The sequence below is a fragment of the Ursus americanus genome, chromosome 7, assembly GCF_024610735.1.
Source record: "Ursus americanus isolate L20-20 chromosome 7, mUrsAme1.1.p, whole genome shotgun sequence".
Lineage (NCBI taxonomy): Eukaryota > Metazoa > Chordata > Mammalia > Carnivora > Ursidae > Ursus > Ursus americanus.
In genome coordinates this window covers 52,494,633-52,518,710 of record NC_142133.1, presented here as the reverse complement: position 1 = coordinate 52,518,710, position 24,078 = coordinate 52,494,633, and the positions used below count along the sequence as shown (strand labels likewise).

Below are 24,078 nucleotides of genomic sequence, written 5' to 3'. Positions count from 1 at the left end.
CTCCCAGCCCACTAGCGGTTCTGAGCTTTACAGGAATTGATGTATTTGACACTCCACACCAACATTCTGAAGGAGGGCCTATCAGCAATGAGAAAACAGATGAAAACCTCACTTCTCTGCTCCTCAATTCCCTCCTCTTAAAAAGGGGCTGATGACAAATGCCTCCCTCACAGGATACAGTGAGTGTAACTATATATATATGATTTCTAGATAAGATTCAGACTGCTAATATAGATTCACAGTCCCTAATCTGAACATGTATAGATGTGTTTTGGAATTTGGGGGATGTTAGAAACAAAGTGAATAACCGTGTATCGCATAACACCCAAATCCAGGGAGGGGCTTTATAATCAAACATCATAAAACTCCTGCCACAAACTTTTGAATATTAAGCTAAGTGGAATAAATAAGGACTTCACTTCCGGCTCTGCCTCCAAATGACTTATGGAAAATCTTTTGGTTTCAGGGCTCTTTAGATTTGAGAATCTTGGATAGCAGATTGTGGACCCGTTATTTTATCTAGGACTTACTATCTGTGTTTGGAAGTGAGGTAGACCTGTTCATAATGTCCTCATCTGCTTTTAGAATCTAGGTTAAAATAATCTCATCGAATGGACAAGAAAGTGTTACTTCCTCTTCTGTTTGTTGCCAGAGTTCCAGACTCTCCAATAGCCAAAGACCGGAAACGTTATTGAATACCTCTGGGGTCCTTTCCAGCACTACAAACCTGCACGTAGAAACTTGCCCCAGGTAAACGAAATGTGTGGCCAGTGCCCTGCCTGTATGGGGAAAGCTGGCGGAGAGCAGCGGAGCACAGCCTCCTTCACAGAGAGACAGAGAAGCCATCCTCCCCCACAGCCACCAGCATTTCCGGTGGGGGAGGGGGGTGCACCTCCAAAGGAGGGTGCTTGTCCAGGAGCCGAGTGCATTTCCCATTCAAGGGAGTTGAGCGGGAGGCTTGGGCAGAAGTGAAACCCCATCTCCTCTCATTCTTGGCTCTCTTTGGTGTCCCTGGTAAGTGGCCGCCGCCAATGCCTCAGCTCCTGGTGGAAATCAAGGCAGAGGTCCTAGAGGAGTTTGAGAGAGAAGTGGAAGCCTCTGGGTAAGTGGCAACCAGGCCAGGGCATTTTCCTCTCTTGCAGTGGGTTCCGTCCGCCACCCTGCCTTCACCACAGGGTCAGAAGACGCTCAGTCCTTTGCATGCTGGCACTCCTCGGCAAGCTCCTCCTAGAGTATGACAGCCCAGCGCCTGTCTCTTGGCGATGTCACTGGAAACACCCCTGGATTACTGGGGTACTCACCAGCCTTCCAGGTACCTACAAAAGTCCTTTTCCCAGAGGCTCAAGGGAGGCTGTCCTTTCTGTGATCTGATTTTATTCCTTGAGTGCCGACAGGGCCCACAGCCCCGTGTTCAGGGGAGCACAGCATCCCTACCCTCAGGCTCTCCTAAGCCAAGTGCTGTGGTTATAGAGAAAGTGTCCAGCTAGAGGTTGGGGGCCTTGGGGAAATGGGGGCCCACAGCACATGAGGGTTAAACTGGTCAGCAGGGCACTGGCAGGAGGGCTGGCTTCCCAGTGCAGATGCACCTGCTGGCTCATTCAGTAAAGTTGTTTTCAGGCCATTGCTGTGTGCTGGCGGCTGGACTGGAGCTTTGCCAGCGGGAGGCCAGTGGGGGAGCAGGGGTAGGGAGGCAGGTCCCTGGGCAGAAGCTGCTCTGGAAAGGCAGGCCAAGGCTGTCAGGCCCAAGAGCAAGGGACTCAGATGATGGGTGAGCAGCACGGGGTGGGTCCTGGACTGGGGTGGGTGATACGTGGTACCCAGAGGAAGGGTGGCTTGCTCAAGGTTGCAAGGCTCAGCAGGACTCCTTAAAAGAGTCCAAATACTCCTCCAGTCCAACAGTCTACCTACTGGGCTTGATCCTGCAGCCACATGCAGTAATAAAATGACTACCATCTCCTGACCTCAGACTCTGAACCAGACCCTGAATTAGCCGTGTCCTCACAGTCCTGTGATGTATGCATCCTTGTTATCCCCCTATTGCAGCTGAGGGCAGTGAGGCCAGTGAGAAGCATGCCCAAGGTTACAGGCTAGGAAGTGGCAGATCTGGGATTGTTAACCTTGCAGTCTTGGCCATGTTACCTAGCCTCTCTGAGCCTCACTGCTGTCAAATGAAAGTCAACATTATAGCAGTACCTACATCTCAGGGGTGTTGTGAGGGTCTGTAAGTTAATACACGTGGAAATTCTAACAACAGGCATGGAATCAAGCCAAACCAATGTTAGCTACTGTTAGCTATTATGCAGATTTATTTTTGGAAGTGCATACCTTTTGGCCACCTTCACATTCCCCACCCCCCACCTCTGGCAGCCACCAATCTGTTCTCTGAATCTATGAATTTTGGGGTTTTATTTAGTTTTTAAAAAAATTTTTAAAAGATTTTATTTATTTATTTATTTATTTATTTGAGAGAGAAAGAGTGAGAGAGAGAGAGAGCACGAGGTGGGGAGGGTCAGAGGGAGAAGCGCACACTCCGCTGAGCGGGGAGCCCGATGCGGGACTTGATTCTGGGACCCTGGGGTCATGACCTGAGCCAAAGGCAGACGTTTAACTGACTGAGCCACCCAGGCACCTCTAGTTATGTTTTTTTTTTTTAGATTCCACATGTAAGTGAGATCATATAGTATTCGTCTTTGTCATCTGTCTGACTTATTTCACTTAGCATGATGCCCTCAAGGTCTGTCCGTGTCGTCACAAGTGGCAAGATTTTCTTTCTTTTTCATGGCTGAATAATACTCCATTGTGCACATACATCACATTTCTTTATCTGTTCATCCATTGGTGGACCCTGAGGTTGTTTCTCTGTCTTGGCTGTTGTAAGTAATGCTGCAGTGAACAAGGTCGCAGATGACTTCTCAAGTTCGCAGGTTCAGAACTGTTTCTCCAGTTGTTGTAGTCCTAGGGGACCCGTGAACGTGAGCTGTGCTCGCCACCTGAGCCAGGTGATCAAAAGGTGTCTCCTGGGCTGCACCCACAGGAGCAGATTGGTTCACAAACTCCTTATCAGGAGACACTGGCCACGCGGAATGAGGCAGAGGGAGAGCACAGAGCTAGCACCTGTCCTCTGAGGTCTCTGGAGAGGACTACCAGAGGCCGCGATGAGTGTTTCATTAGAAGCCTGCCCTCAGGCTGCGGCTGTGAGGATGCGCAAATAGGCACCACCGGCTGTTGCGTCCTGGGAGTGGCGGCCGGTTAAGAACTCTTGCCGCATTGGGGACAGCTCTGTGGGACCCAGGAGCACAGGCCCCGCTGGCCACCGGATACAAGGGATCAAGGGTGGTAGCCGCAAAAAACAGGGTGCTAGACTAGGGGACAAGCTCCGTTTCGGGACATACCGGTGACCTGGAGTGAGGCAGAGGGAGACCACACAGGTGATACCCGCTGGCCTCTGTCTTTGGGGCTTATTTCAGGAGGCCCTAGATGTATGTTGAGTTAGATGCCTGCCCCTCAGGCCAGAGCTTCAGGCCTTTTTCACAGAAAGACTGGCTGCGTCTCTGGGGGGCCCCGAAGGGTGACCAGGTGAGTCCACAGGAGCCCTGTAAGAACTGGTGCTTTTTTGCCCTGGCTGTTGTTGAAAGCCCCATTGGCTTTCAAAGACAGATGTTTTGGAGGCTTATCTCCCAGCTGTAGGTCTCAAAAATTGGGGTGCAAGATGCGGGGCTCAAATCCTTCACTCCTCAGGGCAAAGCTGTGGATTCCGAGTTTCCTCCTGCTTATGGGTCGCTGCACTGGGGGTGGGGTTTATAGCAAGACTGTCTCAGCCTCTCCTACCCATAGGGTTTTAAGGGTTTTCTTTTGTTTTTGCGTTTTTTTTTTAAGATTTTCTTTTTCTTTTTTTCAAAGATTTTATCTATTTATTTGACACAGAGAGAGACAGTGAGAGAGGGAACACAAGCAGGGGGAGTGGGGGAGGGAGAAGCAGGCTTCCCGAGGAGCAGGGAGTCCGGTGCGGGGCTCTATCCCAGGACCCTGGGATCATGCCCTAAGCAGAAGGCAGATTCTTAACGACTGAGCCACCCAGGCGCCCCAGATTTTATTTTATTTTTCTTAAGTGATCTCTACACCCAACATGGGGCTCAAACTCACAAGCCCGAGATCAAGAGTCATAAGCTCCACCGACTGAGCCAGCGAGTGGGATGTGTAGGAATCACTTATCTAGTTTGGGGTTTCTTTCAGAGGCAACTGTTCCATATGTAGCTGTAGATTCAGTGGGAGGAGATGAGCTCAGGATGTTCCTACATCATCCCCTTGAACCAGAACCAGTTTGGCATGTTCTTAAAAAGTTAGACATACACCTACCATCCAGTCCTGCCATTCGGCGCCCAGCTATTTACTCAAGAGAGGGAGAACAGGGGCGCCTGGGTGGCGCAGCGGTTAAGCGTCTGCCTTCGGCTCAGGGCGTGTTCCCGGCGATCCGGGATCGAGCCCCACATCAGGCTTTTTTTCCGCTGTGAGCCTGCTTCTTCCTCTCCCACTCCCCCTGCTTGTGTTCCCTCTCTTGCTGGCTGTCTCTATCTCTGTCGAATAAATAAATAAAATCTTTAAAAAAAAAAAAAAAGAGAGGGAGAGCAAATGCCCCACAAAGACTTGTACAGGAATGTTCATAACAGTTTTATTTGTCATTGCCCCAAACTGGAAATAACCCAAACACCCATCAACAATTGAACAGGTAGACAAATTACAATCTATGCATATACAGGAATGGTACAAGTTATCGAAAGCAAAAGCACTATTATGAAAGCAACATGGACGAGTCCCAAAATAATTATGGTGAGTGAAAGAAGTCAGACAAAAATTTCTAAAAAATTCAAATGAGGGACGCCTGGGTGGCTCAGTTGCTTAAGCATCTGCCTTCAGCTCAGGTCATGATCCCAGGGTCCTGGGATGGAGTCCTGAATAGGGCTGCTTGCTCAGCAGGGAGCCTGCTTCTCCCTCTGCCTGCCATTTCCCCTGCTTGTGCTCTCTCTCTCTCTCTGACAAATAAATAAATAAAATATTTTTAATTAAAAAATAAATAAAAATCTAGCAATGAATATTCCTCACCTGAGGGGAAGCGGCAGACTGGGTGAGAACAGGCCTGACCAGGGTCACCCCTGGCCAGGGACAGAGATCGAGAATCCCTAGTGTTGTGCCTCAGGCCAGAAAGCTTTTCCACATGCTATACCGCCACCCTGTGGCCAGGGCAGGGCATCAGTGCTGGACAGGTGGGCGGCCTGACAGGGCAGGCATGGAGTTCTGGAACCTCTGCCAGGGGGTCATCTCCTCAAGGATCTTGGATGCTACTGCCCCAACCAGGACCCCAGCTGCAGCAGCAAACCCAGATACCACAAGGACGAGGTGGGCGATGCATCTGATTAAGGATGGCAGTGATGCCAGGTGGGTAGCCAGGCTTGATGGGGACTATGGGGAGACTGGGAGCAGCCGTGACTCAGCTCCACGCACTTGTTGCCAGAATCAAGGCCCAATGTTGCCAAGTCTTTATTTTTTTTTTATTTTTTTTTAATAGATGAAAATCTAGATTTATACTGGAAACCTTCCAGTTTTTTAATGGCAAATTTATTTACTGCTTGGGCTAGTGCAGACCTATTAAACCATGCCCATGGGCCAGAATCTGGGGGTTACCAGTTTGCAACCTCCGAGCAAACACCTTGGATTCTCTTCCTAGGAGCCGGCCATGAGGCAGGAGGCCATGCTTACTGTCCTTGCATGACATGAAGAAAGAGCCTAGGGCCGAGAGAGCAAGATATCCTTGTGTTTATCCAAAGAGAGAAAACAAGAGGTCCAAGTTTATTCCCCAAGGCTGTGCCATTCATTAATGTTTAGCTGTCCTCCCCTGCATTGGAATTTAAGGCCTCTGGCTTAGAGTTGGAACAGGTTTCCTCCCCTGTTGTCTGGCACTGCGGAGGACTGAGGGAAGGATTAACGAAGGATAACGAAGGGAAAGAAAGTTCTGAACACCCAGCAGGTACCAAGACCACAAGCATGTCCCCCAAAGAGAATAGACTCCTGGCTTTTCCCTTTGCCTTCCAGCCAGACAAAGAATGCAAAGTGTTCCGGTAGCAGGAACAGAGCATCTTGAAAGCTAGGATACTTCCTGGACAAGATGCCAGTAGAGGGCCTTTGGTCACCAAAATGGAAGAAAGTGAATGTCAAGTCCATCTCCCAGGGCAGGAGGGAAAGCCAGAGACTTCTGTAGAGTGTCTGCAACCTGCCGAGGTTGGTATGGAGGACAGTCCTGCTGTCCTCTTGCCTGACCTCAGGGCTTGAGCTGGCAGCCATCACTCAGTAGACAGAGGCCAGAACCCATTCTGTTGTGGGCTTCCAGGCCTCTACCTTCCTAGAGTGGATAAGCCATCTGTCCCTGTGAGCTGGTCCTCTTGATGGCCACGAGGTCATAAGGATGTACCCAAAGGGGTCCTGCAACATCTAGAGGCTGCAGAGGCATGGGTCTTTCTCTGGACCAGTGGGCCAGTGTCCATCAACTTCGCAGGGTGAGGAAGGTCACAAGCATGAGCCTCCTGCTTTCTGCCCCAGGCCTGATCAGACTCTCCGAGCAGTGCCAACCCTATCCCCATTCTTGGGCCATTTGGCCATGGGGGCAAAGAATAGGAGATGTGAAGTCAGATGCCCCTCACCTGCCCCAGGGAGCCTGCCTCCCTACCCACCTGCCCTGTTCCCATAGGCAGACAGGATGTACACATGGCCCTGGGAGGGGACTTCTCCCTTCATTGCTGCTGCTGTCAGTGAGGAGAGGGCAGACCTCCTACTCTTACTCTCCAGAAGACCTCAGCCCACCCCCAGGGCAGTGTCTCAGGACATACAAAAGAAGCCCCCAAGGCAAGCGCTTAAGGAGACAGAAAGCAATCATCTGAACCTAGCAGCCAGCTCTAACCCTCCTGAAAGGACTCCAGGGGCAGGATACCAGGACTTGGGAGTGTGGACATCTGTTGGGCCAGTGTCTTGGAGTACCTGGGCTCTGGCATGCCCAGTCCTGCCAGGCTCTCAGCCAGTGCTGGGCAGCAGCCTCTGGCAGGGGCTGCACGTGGGGATGGCAGATGGAGGGTCCCAGTGCCTGAAAAAAAACATGGCCAGGGCACAGAGAGACATGATGTCCTAGGGCCAGAGCCCAAGCACTGGGTGTGTCTCTAGAAGAAGCCCCTGGGGACCCACCCTGAATATAAGGTAGCAGACGAGGGAGCCCTGAGTGGGAGGGGATCAGGACTCATCCTCCTCGGGCAGGGCACCTAGGTCCTCCCCAGGAGCAGAGGGGAAAGAGTCATAGAGGCTCACTCCCTCAGAGGAAAGGCAGAGTGAGTTAGAGAGAAGATTCTTCCTGACACTTGTTAACGAACAGTAAGGCTGACTTTATTCAAGGGGGACCAGGGCGGTGGGTATTACAACCACTGTAATGGGGTCTTGCAGTGGGGGAGAGAGAATGGACTCAACTCTGAATGCAGCATGGGCAAGTGGGAATTTATAGCCAAGGAGCAGGGTGGGGGTCAGGGGATGGAAAGTGGCTAAGAGGAAGCAGCAGGGGTCAGGGGGATTCTGGCTAGCCTATGTAACAGGATCTTGCTGAAGGCAGCAGGCAGGGTGATCAGACATCTGCAGGTGGTGGTGGCTGAGAAACCTGATCAGATATTGAGAGGGACCACTTACGGGGGCTGAGTGATTCTGGCTAACTTGACTGAGCAGAGTGCTTGTAAAACTGGATGACGCAACGATGATCACGGAAGTCCAAAAGTCAAGACTCATTGGAAAGAGCAGAGCACAGAGGAGCCTGATTCAGGTTTGATCAGGGAGAGAGTTTGTCAGTCCCCCTCTTGTCCAAGGAAAAGAGCGATATTCTTCTTTGAGCAGAAGTCCATTTTCTTACTTCATTGCCTTTTGCTCATTCGGGGTCAGCTGCACCACCTACCTGGACTGAGCAGTAGTGGATATGTGCTGGGTGGTGGGAGTGTCCAGGCATTTAATGAGAGGAATTTCTTTTTTTTTTTTTTTAAGATTATTTATTTATTTATTTATTTGACAGAGAGAGACAGCCAGTGAGAGAGGGAACACAAGCAGGGGGAGTAGGAGAGGAAGAAGCAGGCTCCCAGCAGAGGAGCCTGATGTGGGGCTCGATCCCAGAACGCTGGGATCACGCCCTGAGCCGAAGGCAGACGCTTAACGACTGAGCCACCCAGGCGCCCCTAATGAGAGGAATTTCTATAAAAATTTAAGGAAAGAAAGTTAATGGTTGGAAACCCAGTCTCTGAGTCCGGAGATCAGCCTGTTGAGATTTCCAGATGTTGGGCTCGAGGATGGGACTGGCAATGCCACGAGTTCCTCGGTCTTCAGTTTGAAGACCATGTCTTTGGTGATGGCCCTGAGTGATCTGGTGATGTTTCTGAGCAGCAGGCATGAAGGTGATTTCTTTTAAGTCTATGTCAAGTCCTCCAGCTTTAGCTTGCAGGGCTTTGGGAAGAGGGCAGTTTTAGTTCTCAGTGATGCCAAGTCGGGAAGGTGGGAGAAACACTGGGAGCCTCAGGTTGGAGACTTGTAGCTAGATGTAGAGGGGAACTTAGAAGAACTGAGAATTTGGTGAGGAGCTGCGAAACGTGAGCGATGGAGCCCACAAGGGTGCGCTGTAGTTTTCCATGGAAACAAACACAGTCGCCTGCTTTTGGTTCTTGTTTACAAAATAAACCAGGTTTTGGCTTGATTATCCACATAAGTGCAGCAAGAATGGTAATTGACCACATAGGCAGTTTTGAGTCTGCTTTGCTGGAACTTTTATAAGGAATCTTAGATTAGATTTTAAAAATCCGCTCTAGGCGAGGAAGCCATGCCAGAAACTCTCCAGAAGATTTTGCTTGCAGTACCTATAAATTTGGATGAATTTCTCTCTTCTGGAATCCCCCAAATAACCCGAGGTTCCTGGGCCTGCCAAGAAGTGACCTTCCTTACTCACCTGTAAGGCTGGGAACCCTGTAAGCCAAGTCCCAGGCTCATTTTTCCAAGAAGACTTTATAAGCATTGGCTTCATAAAATTAAGCCTGGTTCCTTAGAACTATCTGGTCCTATCTGATTCTCTGCATTATTCTGAAATATGGGACATTCACCTAAAGCCTGGGTTATTTAACTAATGTTGTCCAAATTTAACCAGTTATGTCCTGTTACAAGAACAGATTCTTACTGAACTTATGCAAGGAATTATATTGCCACAGAAATAAGAATATTTAATAAGCGTTTCCAAATTCTCAAGGGATCAGATAGGGAGAAAAGATAAATGTTTGATTTCTGTTTACAAAAGCATCATCTACCAAACTGTTATAAGTTATAGATAGTTTAAGTGAAATGTCTGGAAAATAGAACTCTAAAGAACTAGGACTGTTCCAGAACAGTAGCTATAATCATGCTTCATCAGTTAACTCAGTCCCATGTAATCAATTCTTGTTCTACTTGATCCTGGGTTAGCAGTTCCGTGAACTTGGCAGCTTCTAAAGATCTGAAGAGAGTTCATTTGACAAGAAAATTTCATTGTTTCTGTGACACATAACAAAAATAATAACCAGGATTTTGACTGATGGCATTGTATCAAGACATACCATGGATAGCCAAGGTATTGACAAATTTTTATAAACATTACACAGTTTGTGAAATATTTTGCATTAGTAATATTTACCCATACAAATATAACCTAGAAAGGTTAAAAGTTCTATTTGACAACGCCTTGTTATTATGCAATTGAACAAATCAAATAAACCTAATTACTTAAACATCTGTTTGTCTACAAGATGAAAGAACAAAGCCTTTGAAAATTTCCAGGAACTCTCTAGGAAATCCCAAAGTTAATCTGAGGTCAAAAAAACTTCATTTGGGATTTGTTTTTTTTTTTGTTTGTTTGTTTTTTTTTTTAGATTTTATTTATTTGACAGAGAGAGAGACAGCCAGAGAGAGAGAGAACACAAGCATGGGGAGTGGGAGAGGAAGAAGCAGGCTCCTAGCAGAGAAGCCCGATGCTGGGCTCGATCCCAGAACGCTGGGATCACGCCCTGAGCCAAAGGCAGACGCTTAACGACTGAGCCACCCAGGTGCCCCTCATTTGGGATTTGATTTGGGGAAGAAAAAAATTGTCAGAAATGTAGAAAACCTTAGCTCTTTTCAATGTGAAAAGTCTTGGTGCTCTTAAATAATTGAAGATATGACAAAGGTTAGCATGAAGCACAGGAAATTATTCTGATAAGATCTTGGTATCCTAGGCAGATTACCAAAAAGTAAAGAAGAAACTTTTTACCATCTCTTATCAAGAGCAGACAGATAATCTCAGGAAACTTTGTCATTCTAACAGAAAGAAGACCATATTTTAGTTTTGTACCAGTGTGCTTTTGTTATTAAGGCTTTTTTTTTTAAGACCTTGAAATAAATCCATTTAGGTCTTTTTTCAGCTTAATTACATGAGATAAGGTCTATTTTCTGCAAAACTTCTACAGTTTTCTTAATTCATTCAGGCGTCTGTTTTTCTATATTTTCCTCCTTTCATTCTGGAACAACCAGTCATTCTTTTTTTTAAATAAAATAACTCTTTTTCTCCTCAGCAAAAACACATCTTTCATACCTTTCCTTATGAATAAGTACATCCTACTTTTCTTGCATATTCTTCATATGCAGTTGTTTTTCTTCACCCTTATTATTTCTAGTAGTTTTAACTACATATGTTGATTATAATTTTTAATTGGTTGTAACCTTTCTTTTACAGAGAAAACTGGTTAGCAGACATACCAGCAGTTCTGTATGAGCAGACTAGCAAATTTTATGAATAGAAACATGTTTCTGTATGGGACGGTTGTTTAGTAACAAACCCAAATATATTTAGCTTCTCTATACCCTATAAAAACAAGGTGCCAAAGTATGTAGGTTTGTGATGTCAGCTAATGCAGTTGAAGGGGTCCAGAATATGCCACCCCAAAACACGCCAGTTTGGCATAAGGATTATTTTGAGCTGAAAGCAATTAAGAAACAGCAGGCACAGGTAGAAATCTCTGTTCTAACCCTTTCTGCTAAAAAGCAGGACATACATTTCCATTTGTAAAACTGTTCCTCTCCTATAACAAGACTGGAGATTGCAAAGATGAGTCTGCACAACAAACCTTCCTAAACAACCCTAGTTTACCATACATTTCCTGGTCACCTCCCCACAATTTACAGCCCCTAGGAGCCCAAACCCCCTTTCCTTCATCTAGTTACTTCTCCATAATTTATCACCCTTTATTAAAATAGTATATAAAATGCCAGAGTCTAACAGCCTCTTTGGGTTTTTCACTTATTTTCTGTGAAGCCCCCATGCACATAAAATAAAACTTCTATGCCTTTTCTCCTATTAATCTGTCTTTTGTTAGTTTAAGCTGCAGGACTTGGGTACAGAACCTAAGAGCGTAAGAGAAAAAGTTTCTCTTCCCCTATATAGTAAAATGCTAATTCTATCCCAAAGGGACCATTTTAGTCAAAATTAATGGAGCAACCCTTCACCTACTGAGACAAACTCAAGTTGCCCACAGTAAGGCCTGCCTAATACAACAGTGCATACACATGGCCCTAAAGGCTGTGTGGCTGTGTGCCACGTTGGGTTCCCACAGGCCATCCTGCTTCTCCCCCATTGTCCTGAAATTTACTGTGTCCAGGTTCTAGGCTCTGTCATGCTGGGTAGTCTCAGGCTGAGTCAGGCGTCCTTCTAGGCACCCTTCTGGTCACTTTCCTGGTCTGGCCATCCCCACCAGGGCAGGCAAGAAGAGCTGAGAGATTTGGGGAGCCCCCAGGAGGGAGACTGTGGCCCTGAGGCATAAGCCCCCCCCCATTTGTCCCTCTGTCCATCCATCTGTCCATCCATCCTTTTCCCCATGTGAGCCAAGAAGCAGCTCTGCCTCTGACAGGCAGTGAGCAGAGTGAGCTGGCCCAGACAGCAAAGCAGAGTGTGCTGGATGCGAAACACACAGATCAGCTCCAGGACACAGCCATACCCCTGCTGCTCATCAGGTGGGCCTCACTGCATGCTGCTGGCCCTGAGAGAGGACCGGGTGTGGTGGACTGCCCTGGGTGAGGGAGGCCCTGGTCACCCACCTGCCCACCATTTACTCATTCAGCTCTAATTGGCACCTACTGAAGCACCAGAGATGAAAAGACAGGGCCCTTCCCTCAGGGGGTTATGAGAGGAATGGCACATGAAGGGGGCACCTAACCCAGTCCTGGGAGAGTCAGGGAAGGCCCCCAGAGGCAGTGCCCTTCCAGCTGCACCTGGTGGGTAAGCAGGATTTCACCAGAGGGAATAGCTTGGTGCTCTCAAGGAACCAAAGGGAGAGCTCAGAGTAGCCCAGCGGTCAGGATGAACTTGGATACACATCCCTGGGGCCTGAGTCAGGGTGGGCACCTGGACTTTAGTCAGAAAGCAGTGGGAGCCATGGAAGGTGTTAAGCAGGGCTTCTGACCAAGGAATGACTTACAGGTGTGTGTCAGGGACAGGAATGTGACTGCCACATACTGTGCTGTGCCCTCCAGCTAAGGTGTCAGAGCAAAGGCAGGTGTGTATTGGCCTCCCTGAGAGGTAGCTCCAATACCTCTTCCTATTCAGAAGCCATGTGCTTTTTGTGAGAATTAAACCTCATTTACCTTTAAATGCTTGAAATGGTGTACAGCAGGAATTCAGGTATGCGAAAATAAAATCCACTTAAAAAAAAATCTCCACTTGAATCAAATTCCTGGCTTAAGTTTCCATTCCATTATGTGGTAGAAATTACCCTGGTCAATTCAGGACAAGTCCAGACAAGTGTAGGTTGGCTCAGTCAGATCCCCATAAGGCCAGACACAAATTACAAATAGGCTTAATTCTCCTTGTTGAAAATAAGGGAAGAGACTTCTCCTACTCCCTTTCTTTTCAGAATGCCTTTCTCTGTCCTTTTCAATGTAGGTAAATCTTTATAATGACTAAATAAGCCATAGTACTCTGGCCAGTCTCACAACTCAGGAAAGTTTCCTCAGGGACCTGGGAGCTGTCTTTGTGAAATGCAAGGGGTGCCTGGGTGGCTCAGTCAGTTAAGTGCCTGACTCTTGATTTCAGCTCAGGTCATGATCTCAGGGTCATAAGATCAAGCCCTGTGTCCGGCTCCACACTCAGAGTGGAGTCTGCTTGAGATGCTCTCTCCCTCTCTCCCTCCGCCCCTCCCCAACTTGTGCTCTAAATAAATAAATAAATAAATAAATAAATAAATAAATAAATCTGAAAGAAAGAAGAAAGAAAGAAAGAAAGAAAGAAGAAAGAAAGAAAGAAGAAAGAAAGAAAGAAGAAAGAAAGAAAGAAAAAGAAAGAAAGGATAATATTGAGGCACCTGACTGATGACTCTTGATCTCAGGTTTGTGAGTTTGAGTCCCACTTTGGGTGTGGAGACTACTTAAAAAAAATGCAAACATCACAGGAGTTAGTGCATCACATTTGGGGGTAGGGCAGGCAAAACTTCACCTCTGCCCATCTGGGATTTTCAGCTGGGACTCTAACAAAATAAAAACAAACCTGTACAGTGGGAGAAAACAAAGAATAACTTGAAGTGGTGGCTTAGAACTCTGGCTTATGAAGCAGCTTCAGTAAAGAACTACCAATTTGTAGGGGCGCCTGGGTGGCCCAGTCAGTTGAGTGTCCAACTCTTGATTCCTGCTCAGGTCATGATCTTGGGGTTGTAGGATCCAGCCCTGCCTTGGGTTCTGCACTTAGTGTGGAGTCTGCTTGAGATTCTCTCTCCCTCTCCCTCTGACCCTCACCCTGCTTGAGCTCTCTCTCTAAATACATCTTTAAAAAGAAAAGAACAATTTGTAGAGAAATGACAGGACAAAGGAAAGCAGCAAAGTATGGGAAGGTAAATGTACAGGGGGAAGCTAATGGAATGAAGGGTGGTAGAAGATTCCTCTGGTGCTGTCTCTGGGCTGATAAGAGTCTGTCCCCAGTAAAGGGAGAATTTATGTCCTGCCTTTAGGCATAAAGGGGGAAGGGTAGAGATAGCTTTTCCTGCATTTGTTGCTTCTTAATTGCCTTCAGCTCAACATAATTTTTATGTCAAAAGGCATATTTTGGGGTGACATTCTGATTTCCTTCACTGATTTAATGCTTATTCAATAAAAACTTTTTCTACTACCTTTGTGGAGAGATTTTCTGGGTTGGAAGAAGATTTTGTTGTTTACTATATTTCCCACATTCCCCCCTTCCCCAAGTCACCCCTAGGTTCTCAGAAGGAACTCACCCCTTGGCCCTCTGCCCCCATTCACTGGCTCATGCAGGCCCTGAGTAAGGCTCTGGGCTCCAGAGGTCTACCCTCTTGAATGTTCAGTGCCACTTCCACTCCTCTGAAGGCTTAGGGAAGCTTGCTGGAGGGCTCTCCAGGCCTCTCTACCCACCTCAGAGATCCTGTGCAGTCCTCTCTGCAGCTCTCTAGTCCTCAGACTATTGGGGTCCCCTTCACACTGTACAAGACCAGAAAGTACCACCCCAAAATATGCCTCTTTGGCATTAGGATTTTTTTTAATGATTTATTTATTTGAGAGAGAGAGAGACAGAGAGAATGAATCTCAAGCAGACTCTGCACAGAGCCCAACTCAGGTTTCTATCCCAGGACCCTGAGTTCATGACCTGAGCCAAAATCAAGAGTTGGACACTCAACCAACTGAGCCATCCAGGCGCCTGGCATTAGGATAATTTTGAGCTGATTATTTTGAGAAACAGCAGACCCAGGAGAAGCTCTGAAAACAGAGTAGAAGTTTCCCTTTTATAAGAAATCTTATAAAAGATTAAGATCTTATAAAAGAAATCTCTATTTATAAAGGCATCTCCCTCTCTGCACCAGAAAGAGAACAGCTTTAAATCAAAACAAACTCTTATTAATGGAGAAGGCACTTAAATCTGCAGAACAAACCTTACTCTTGTTCTCTGTACTTTGCCTAATCATCTCCCATGACTGAGCTCCCCCACATCCTTCTTTCTTTTGTCTGTAGCTGAAGGTGGTATTTAAGCCCAAGTTCTAAGCCATCTTAGTACTTATTTTTCCCTGGTATGTATACATGAGGTATACATGTTAATAAAATTCTGTTGGTTTTTCTCTTCTTACTCTGTCTCGTTACAAGGTTCTCCACAGAGAACTTAGAAGGGTAGGGGGAAAATGATGTTTTTCTCCTTGTTGGCCCCCTTTGGGGGTGTTAGGCCAGAGCAATGATGGGCCCCTCCTTCACCACCCACCCTAGTCTCTAACCTTTCTGTGCCCCTCTCCTCCTTCTTTCCCAACTCAGATAATTTGTGTCACCTTCATGGCAAGAATAAGCTTCTTTTATTTCTCTTTACATTTCTGCTATAACAATGCACTTTGAAGACAAGAGCCAAAGGCCTAGTCTGGGCAGAGTGTTTAATGGTATAAAAAAACAAAAACAAAAAACAAAAAAACAAGAAAGGGACAGTGACTGTATTGGGGTGGGTGATAGGCCCAAGCCCATCAATTCATTCCCCAAAATCTGATGCCTGCTTGTTCCAAAGGCTGGGTGCTAGGACTCAATGGGGAGGTTGGGCGGGGAGGGAATACTTAGAACCAGAAGACAGGAGAGGGAGATTTAGGGAAGTAAGTGAATAGGGTATAGGGCAAAATCCAGGGCTTGGGGATGAGCAAGGAATTCCACTATTGAGACACAGTCCCATTAAGTGTTCACCTGGATTTGCCAGGGCAGCCCAACCTTAGTATTCACTTCCTCTGGTCCCATAAAGATTTGTGTGATTGCTATAACATGTATTTTACAATTTTAGAATCTGAGAAAATGTCACCAACCAGAAATATACTCAAGGAGATAACCCAAAATGGGAAAAAAATTCTTTTTGCTGATACCTTTTGGAAAGAGAAATTAGAATCCAGCTAGTGACTAAGTCTATGGGACTGTCCTTGCAAGTGCCATGTGTTAACATTCAGGAGCAAGCCAGGCAGTAATCCGCAGTCCAGAGCAGAGTGGCAGATTGGAAACCAGGGAGAGCACAGCTCTGACAAGTGGGATCATCCTTGAGAACCAGAGAAGAGGACAGAGCAGGAGGAGGCTAGACTCTGGGAGGCCAAGTTGAGGCCAGTGCCAGCCTAACTGGGAGCCCCCATGGACTCTCAGTGTCTGGCAAGAGGATTAATCTGGGTCAGCTGAATGGAGAGGAACACATGTGCCCTAGGAGGCTGATGGGGTGAGGGCAGGGCATGCTTGGTGGGTGCTTGGCACAAAGTTGATTGCATCATAGGTAAGAAAGCAGGACGAGACCCTCATCTTAGCCTCTTGTGTCTTTTCAGGTAGTCATTTAGTGACAACTTGAGAGAGGCTGGGGGCTTGGGCCCTTTTAGCCAGTGTGTGGGTGTTGACATCACAGGTCTGACATCAGTATCCCTGGGCCACTCTTGGGGAGCTGGCCTCCACAGTTCTTGAGGCTGAATGAGTCTGAGGCATGAAAGGCATGCTTTTGCCTGGCTGGTACACTGGGGCCATTGTTTTCAGTAGATGAAAACCATGCCAGCTGGAAGAGTTCCATTCAACCCCAGTGTTTACACATCAGGAGCCGAGGGCCAGAGTGACAGGAAGTGACTTGCCCACGTCACAGAACAAGCTGGTGGCAGAGCCAGGACTTGCCCACGGACCTCAGCCCTCCACTCTGGGTCAGGAAAATTTTCAGTGTGGCTCTCCCAAAGGGACACATAGACCGTTTCTGCCCTTTGGCTATTGTGAACAATGCCAATAATGCCAGTAATGAACATGGATGTTCAAATATCTCCTCAAGACCTTGCTTTCAGTTCTTTGGGGGTACATAACCAGAAGTGAAATTGCTGGATCATCTGGTAGTTCTATTTTTAATTTTTTGAGGAACTGCCATTGGTTTCCATAGTGGTTGCACCATTTTACATGCTTGCCAGCAGTATACAGGGGTTCCAGTTTCTCCCCATTCTCACCAACACTTGTAATTCTCACTCTCTCTCTTTTTGTATGGTAGCCATCCTAAGGGTGTGAGGTGGTTTCCTCTTGATAAGGACACAGGTCATATTGGATTAGGACCCACCCTGATGACCTCATCTCAACATGATCATCTATCTGCAAAGATTCTGTTTCCAAACAGAGTGGCATTCTGAGATACTGAGGGTTTGGTCTTCAGCATAGAGTTTTGGGGAGACACAGTTCAGCCTATGATACCCCCATGCAGTGTGTACCTTTGAATCCATCTATCTGTATGTCTGTCTGTATGGAGTTAGATAGTGTGCCCACTCCCAAAAGATTCATGTCCACCCAGAGCCCAGGAACAAGACCTTTTTTGAAAAAAGGGTTTTTGGGGGCACCTGGGTGCTCAGTCAGTTAAGCGTCTGCCTTCAGCTCAGGTCATGATCCCAGGGTCCTGGGATCGGCCAGCATCAGGATCCCTGCTCAGCGGGGAGCCTGCTTCTCCCTCTCCCTCTGCCTACTTGTGCTCTCTCTCTGTCAAATAAATAAATAAAACCTTAAAAAGAAAGAAAATAGGGTCTTTGCAGATGTAATTAAGATAAGGATCAAAATGAGACCATGCGGGGCACCTGGGTGGCTCAGTCAGTTAAGTGTCTACCTTCGGCTCAGGTCATGATCCTAGCGTCCTGGGATCAAGCCCCACTTCAGGCTCCCTGCTCAGTTCTCCCTCCTTTCCCCTTGGCTTGTGCTCTCTCTCTCTCTCAAATAAATAAATAAAATCTTAAAAAAAAAAATGAGACCATGTGCATTATGTTGGTCCCTAAATCCAACCACAGCCTCCTTGTAGGAGATAGAGAAGGGCACACAGAGAAGGTGATGTGGTGATGGAGTTACAGACTGGAATGGTACAGCTACAGGCCAGGAAACACGGAGGCAAGGCAGGCTTCTTCTCTAGACCCTTCAGAGGAAGCACGGCCCTGCCAGTACCTTCATTTTGGACTTCTGCCCTCCAGAACTGAGAGGATAAATTTTTGTTGTATTATTAAGCCACCAAAATTGTATGGCAGCCCCAGCAAACTAATGTACCGTCTCTTCATCGATGGCATCTACTCACCCCTCACCCATCTGCATGTGGCATGGAGTGAAGCGATGGCCCAGATCGTCTTTCACAGGCTCTCCACTTTCCAGAGAGTCGCCAGCTCTGGCAACCGTATGGCGGCGTCCTTGTGACCCGGTGGTAACCGATGTGTCTGGGGGATTGGTCCAGGGGCTGAGGGTCTGGAGCCAGCGAAAAAGCGCGCGGGAGGGTGGCGGGGCAGCATGTCCGTGCGGGGTGAGGGGCGAAGGGAGGCTGCAGGACGGTCCCAGCCTGGGGAGGGTGCTCAAAGGACCCGGGGAACTGACGGGGAGGAGAAAGCCCCTTGCCCGTCCCCACAATGGCTAAGACGCCACCTCCCAGGCACAAAGCGTGTCCTGGGTTAAACACGCCAGCGTGGTTGCACCTGCTTTTTAAGAAAACGCAATGTGAGTCTCTTCAACGAAGGCACACCAGAGCTTTGAGCACATGCATTCACGAGCTGGGCACTGTCTGACTGGTATTTATTATAATGTGAAAATACTACCAGATCATTGTTAACCAGTTCGAAAAAGGCACAAGAGAGTGTAAAAGTCACCTGTAATCAGTCTCTCCATCCTCAGAGGATCACTGTAAACATTTTGGAATCCACCCTTCGAAACTTCTTTTTTTAGGCATACAATACACGCACGCAAGGGGATTAAACCCCTAGCATAGTCTTGTAACCTGCTTTTTTTCAGTTACTATGCTTTGGTCTATTTTCCACTTTAATGTAGACTTACACATTCTATTTTTATACATACAGTACATTTCTATATTTTTATAGGTTTATTGTGTAATGACCAAAACATGAGTAAGATTTGTGTAGTGATTTGATTAATTTTGGTAAAAAAAAAAAATAATGAAAACACATGGGTGCACCACAGGAATCTTTTATAAAAACTTTATATCATTTAAAAAATATTTTCACAGATCCCTGGCTCACCTTCTCCCAGTAATTACAGTGATTTTTTCCCTGCATCATCTGCCATTCATACTACCAGTGGGAGTTCTGTGTGGCCTCTTCACACCTTTCCTACCACCACCTGAGACAGGTCTAATAATGGCTTTCTTACTTTCTAACATCATCGAGATGTCATAGGCTCACCTGACCTTTTGGATGTTCTGACCTGTTGTGCCGTCACCGCCTGAGTAGTTTTGATTCTTTTTAGAGTAGAAGAGTGCAGTGGTCAGAAGAGTGGGGATCCAAATGTGTTTGTACGGAGCGGAGGCACTTCATCTCTGAGTGTGAGTTCACAGACTGGTGCTCACTGGAGACGAGTTTGGGGACCTTTGGCAGTGACGTGTGCATTTCTCTCTGCCCCTGCAGACCCTTTTTCTCCTTTCTTCTCTGAGCCCTAGGGCCATGCACAGACCCAGGAGGACTGAATCAAGGGGCTCCCTTGTTCTCTGCCTTCCGGTTGGTTTGGGCCAATGGGAGGCTTCAGGAAATGAGTTTTTAGAGAACTCAACTCTCTTCCTGTGGTGTCCCGCAGGGTTGACTTCATCCTCTCAACTGAAGACCACATTTTCTTATCAGACATCCTCTCCACATAGCCACTGTCTTCGAGTTTTGGTAACAAATCACTCCCTCCTCCTCACCCTTACCCAGAGATAGGCTCCCTGTTGGCCTAGCTCCAGGAACAGTAACTGTCCTTTGCATTTTCCCCAAACCCTGGAACTCTTTTGTTCCTTGATTAAATTCTCAATTACCCGATGTGAGTATTCCATCACATCCTGCTGGGGAACCTAACTGATATCATAGGATTGAGGGTGATTTTTTAAAAACTGATTTCTTAAACTTTCCTATATTTTCCAAACTTTTTACAACGATCAATTTTGTTTTGTGTTTATGAGTGTTTTTTTTTTTAAGATTGATTTATTTATTTGAGAGAGCGAGCACAAGCAGGGGGAGTGGCAGAGGGAGAGGGAGAAGCAGGCTTCCCGCTGAGCAGGACCCTGGGATCATGACCTGAGCCAAAGACAGATGCTTAACCAACTCAGCCACCCAGGCGCCCCGTGTTTACGAGTTTTTTAAATGTTATCAAGAAACATTATACAAATCTGTTTGTTGGGGGTCAACTTGAGCAAGTAGTGTTCCAAGGGGCACATTTTTAGAAATACTGGCACAAATCATGTGTACGGATTTGTGGTGCTCCCACAATCTGTAACGCTTACCTCTGGGTAGTGGGGTATGAGGGTAGCTTCTTTTCCTATTCCTCCTATATAATATGCATTTTTACAATGAGCATGTGTCATTTTTACAAAAAGATGAAGCTTTAAAAATGAATTTCTGGGGAAATGTGCACATTTCACTGCTTAGAAACAGGACAATTAACTCTTTCTGTAAATGGCCAGAGGGTAATGTTTTAGTGTTTGCCAGCCAAGAGGCAGAATTGAGAATTATGCAGGCATTTACATAACAAGAGAAAATAAATCTCCACAAAATCTGTTTTTAAAATTTTATTTATTTATTTAAGAGAGTGAGACAGAGCAGAGAGAGCACAAATGTTGGGGAAGGGCAGAGGAAGATACAGACTCCCCACTGAGCAGGGAGCCCCACGGTGCTCGATCCCAGGACTCATGCATGACCTGAGCCAAAGGCAGATGCTCAACTGACTGAGCCACCCAGGCGCCCTCCACAAAATTTTATTGACAGAATTCACAGTATAATAATAATGATCGAGTGCATTTTTTTTTGTAATATGGAGCTGCTAATGAAAAGAATGGGATTCTTTTATTTTTTGAAAATAACATGTCAATTAGGGCTCAAAGTTAATGTTTCCTATCATCCAAATTGATTACAAATGTTCATCTGTTAATGCCGATCTGTAATGAGTTATTATGTATTACCTCTCTGAAAATGTTTTTCAGTACAGTTACTAACAAATATTGATGTATTAATACACAAGCATATGATTTTAACTGAGCATGTTCATTCTTACATAATTAGATTCTTATTTGCCTTTTTAGTATGTCATTACACTGTAGATTAATCACTTCTAATTGAAGATTATGTGGAATATTCTCAATTGCACAGTTAAATGGATTTTGAAATATGGAAGTGTTCTTTCTACTCGCAGTGATGTCTGACAAACTCTGCTGGAGCTGTGTGTGGTTTGAGCTCAGAAAATGTATCTACTACAAATTTATGTAGGAATGGACATCTTGCTTCTTGTTTTATTTTTGACAACACAGGAAGTGTAAAAAGCAGCTTGATATTACTTGTGATTCAAAGTTTGTTAAAATGATTTCATCAGAGAATAAATTTCACATATAAACACCATTTTGTCTTCTACTTTTACACTGACTTCATTAAGAAACAGTATCAAGAGGCATCTGGGTGGCTCAGTCAGTTAAGTGGCTGAATCTTGGTCCCGGCTTGGGTCTTGATCTCTGGGTCATGAGTTCAAGCCCCACATTGGGCTCCATGCTGGTCGTGGAGCCTACTTAAAACAACAGCAACAACAACAAAAATCACCCCAGTATCAAGTCTGCAACCAAAAGCTAATTTCCAAAGTCATTCAGTGTTTAATAAGAGTAGTTGAGGGCAGTTCTTGTTTAGAAAAATTTTAATCTCAGCCCCGAGCTCAAAAAGATTGCGAACTGAAAATGATAGTAGGGCAAGTCAAGATACTCGGTGTCTATTTCTGATGAAAATTCCCAAACAAAGTTCACCATTGACATTACTGGTTCACGAATACATAACAGATTCAAATATTTTCCACAAAATATCTGCCATTGAATAATACGATGAATAACCATAAGCTTTAAACACCTGAAATTTTCACAAGCTTTGTAAATTTGCTGATCTAAGCCCTTTTCTGCTCCATATATGTTTTTATTACCATCGGTGGTAACATATATTAGCAGATTCCGTGTCAGGTTGTACTGAATTAATGTTTTCTTTTAAATATTCTTGCCTCTAATTGTCCCATGCAGACTATTTATAAAGTCTAATTCTTCAGTAATTGCAAATTCTGCATTGGCTTCCTGAATGAACAGCAACAACTGAGCAGTATTAGTAAACATTTACTGATTCATCAAGCTAAGGGAAATCACTCAGAATCATGTGACTTGTTTTTAGATTGATTACCGATATTTCTCCCAGTGTTTTCAAGTCTTTGAGCAACTATTCTCACCAAAACACTAATTGTCTCTTTTTCTTTATTTTTAGTAATCTCTACCTACGCGCAATGTGGGACTCAAACTCAACCCTGAGATCAAGAGTTGCATGCTTCTCCGACTGAGTCAGCCAGGTGCCCCAATACAAACTAATAGTCTTAAACACATTTTAGGTCTTACGGGCCAAGAGGCAAAATCGTACATAGATAGATTATGTAGGTACTTACTTTCTATGTACTTATTTTTTTAATGATAAAAATAAAATTATTTGGGGAGAAACTACCATGTTTCCTTGCTTGACAAGGGTAAATCCCACCACAGTGGAATTCAGTTGTTAAAATGAGTGGCCACTGCTATAGTTTACTCATGTTATTTGTGTACGATCACCAATTAGCAGAAATCCCAGGGTTTCCAAATGACTTGGTTTTCTTTTAATCCCACTAAGCCAACAATCACGTCACATCACGCCAAAGCAGAAAAATCACCAAAAACAGGCCAAGAAATGTTCACTGCTAGAGGGTTTCTTGTTGATTTAAATGTAATATTTACATGGATTCTAAGTCTCTAGCTTGGAGTCTGTTTGCTATAGCAACCAACCTCATGAGTGCCAACTAGCATATGTCTTCTAACGTGACAATCACTTTTAAAACAAACCCTTATTTGACTATGAACACACGCACCTTTAAACACACAGCTTTATTATTTTTTTAAAGATTGTGTGTATTCATTTGAGACAGAGAACATGAGCAGGGGGAGAGGCAGAAATAGATTCCCGGCTGAGCCAGGAGCCCAACGCAGGGCTTGATCCCAGGACCTGGAAATCATGACCTGAGCTGAAGGCAGACACTTAACCATCTGGGCCACCCAGGCACCCCTAAACACATAGCTTTCAACACTATTGTTTGCACGCTCTGAAATGCATTTTTTTCATCCGAACATTGTCATAAGCTAAGAAATAAAGAGAAATTCATGGTCACCACGTGATTTTGCTAATGCTTAGTGGTAGTAGCCCCTAAGTTTAATAAAAACTTGGGAACTTCAGTCATGGCCAGCTAGAAGACAGTCTTTCCCCCTCCACAGTGAAATAAGTCAGTATTTTTGGAAGCACTGTCCAAGTTGTTTGCCCCCCCCCCTCCCGGCTACATTGCCACTGTAAGGAGGGCTGAAACTTGTCTTTCAGCAGAAGGACTTTAGCTAGTAAGTATGAAAAGATAGCACTTCCTTTTCTCCTTGGTTAGCTGACACAGGACAGGAAGGCTGGGGGCTCTTGCTGATACTCTGAAGATCCTTTCCCGGAAACCCCTTCTGTGGGGATATCGTAGTGTATCATAAGGCTTGTCCAGTCTCCACAGTTCCTAAGTTTTCCTTTATACGCCCATCTCATCAGCAGAGCTACCCTGGAGCTTTAGGATTCTTACTCCTACGAAGCTAGTGAGTGAGAAGTAAGGCCTCAAGCCAGGTCTTCGCGCGCTGTCTGGCCTTTCCTGACAGCCACTCGATAGGAAGGAGGTGGGGAAAGACACCTGAGTCTGGGCGTGGGCTGGGGGTGAGGCACAGTACGGACGCTGACGACACACCTCAGCTCCTGTGCCATTTTGCGCAGGACCAGTCCGGACTGCGAATGACGCCCCCCTGTCCCCGTCAATTCCTAGTTATGCCATCATCCTCGTCACCGTGTAAGTACGGTGCATTCCAAATTCCCAGTAAGGATACCTTGGTGCACCGAGCTGCGTGAAGCCGGCTGCCGGCCCCGCAGTTGCCCCTGGAGCCACCCCCGGGAGGCCGAGCAGCTGCGGCGAGCGAGCCCCCTCGGCGGCGAG

At 46.0% G+C, this 24,078-nt stretch overlaps 1 long non-coding RNA gene across 1 annotated transcript; it reads left to right on the top strand.

Annotated features, from left to right (window-relative positions):
* Positions 1-939: 939 nt before the first annotated feature.
* LOC148109695 (uncharacterized) lies at positions 940-23,656 on the top strand. Its single transcript, XR_015725266.1, has 3 exons — positions 940-1,014; positions 1,143-1,312; positions 22,311-23,656. It is a non-coding gene; the product is annotated as an uncharacterized LOC148109695 (long non-coding RNA).
* The last annotated feature ends 422 nt before the right edge of the window (positions 23,657-24,078 follow it).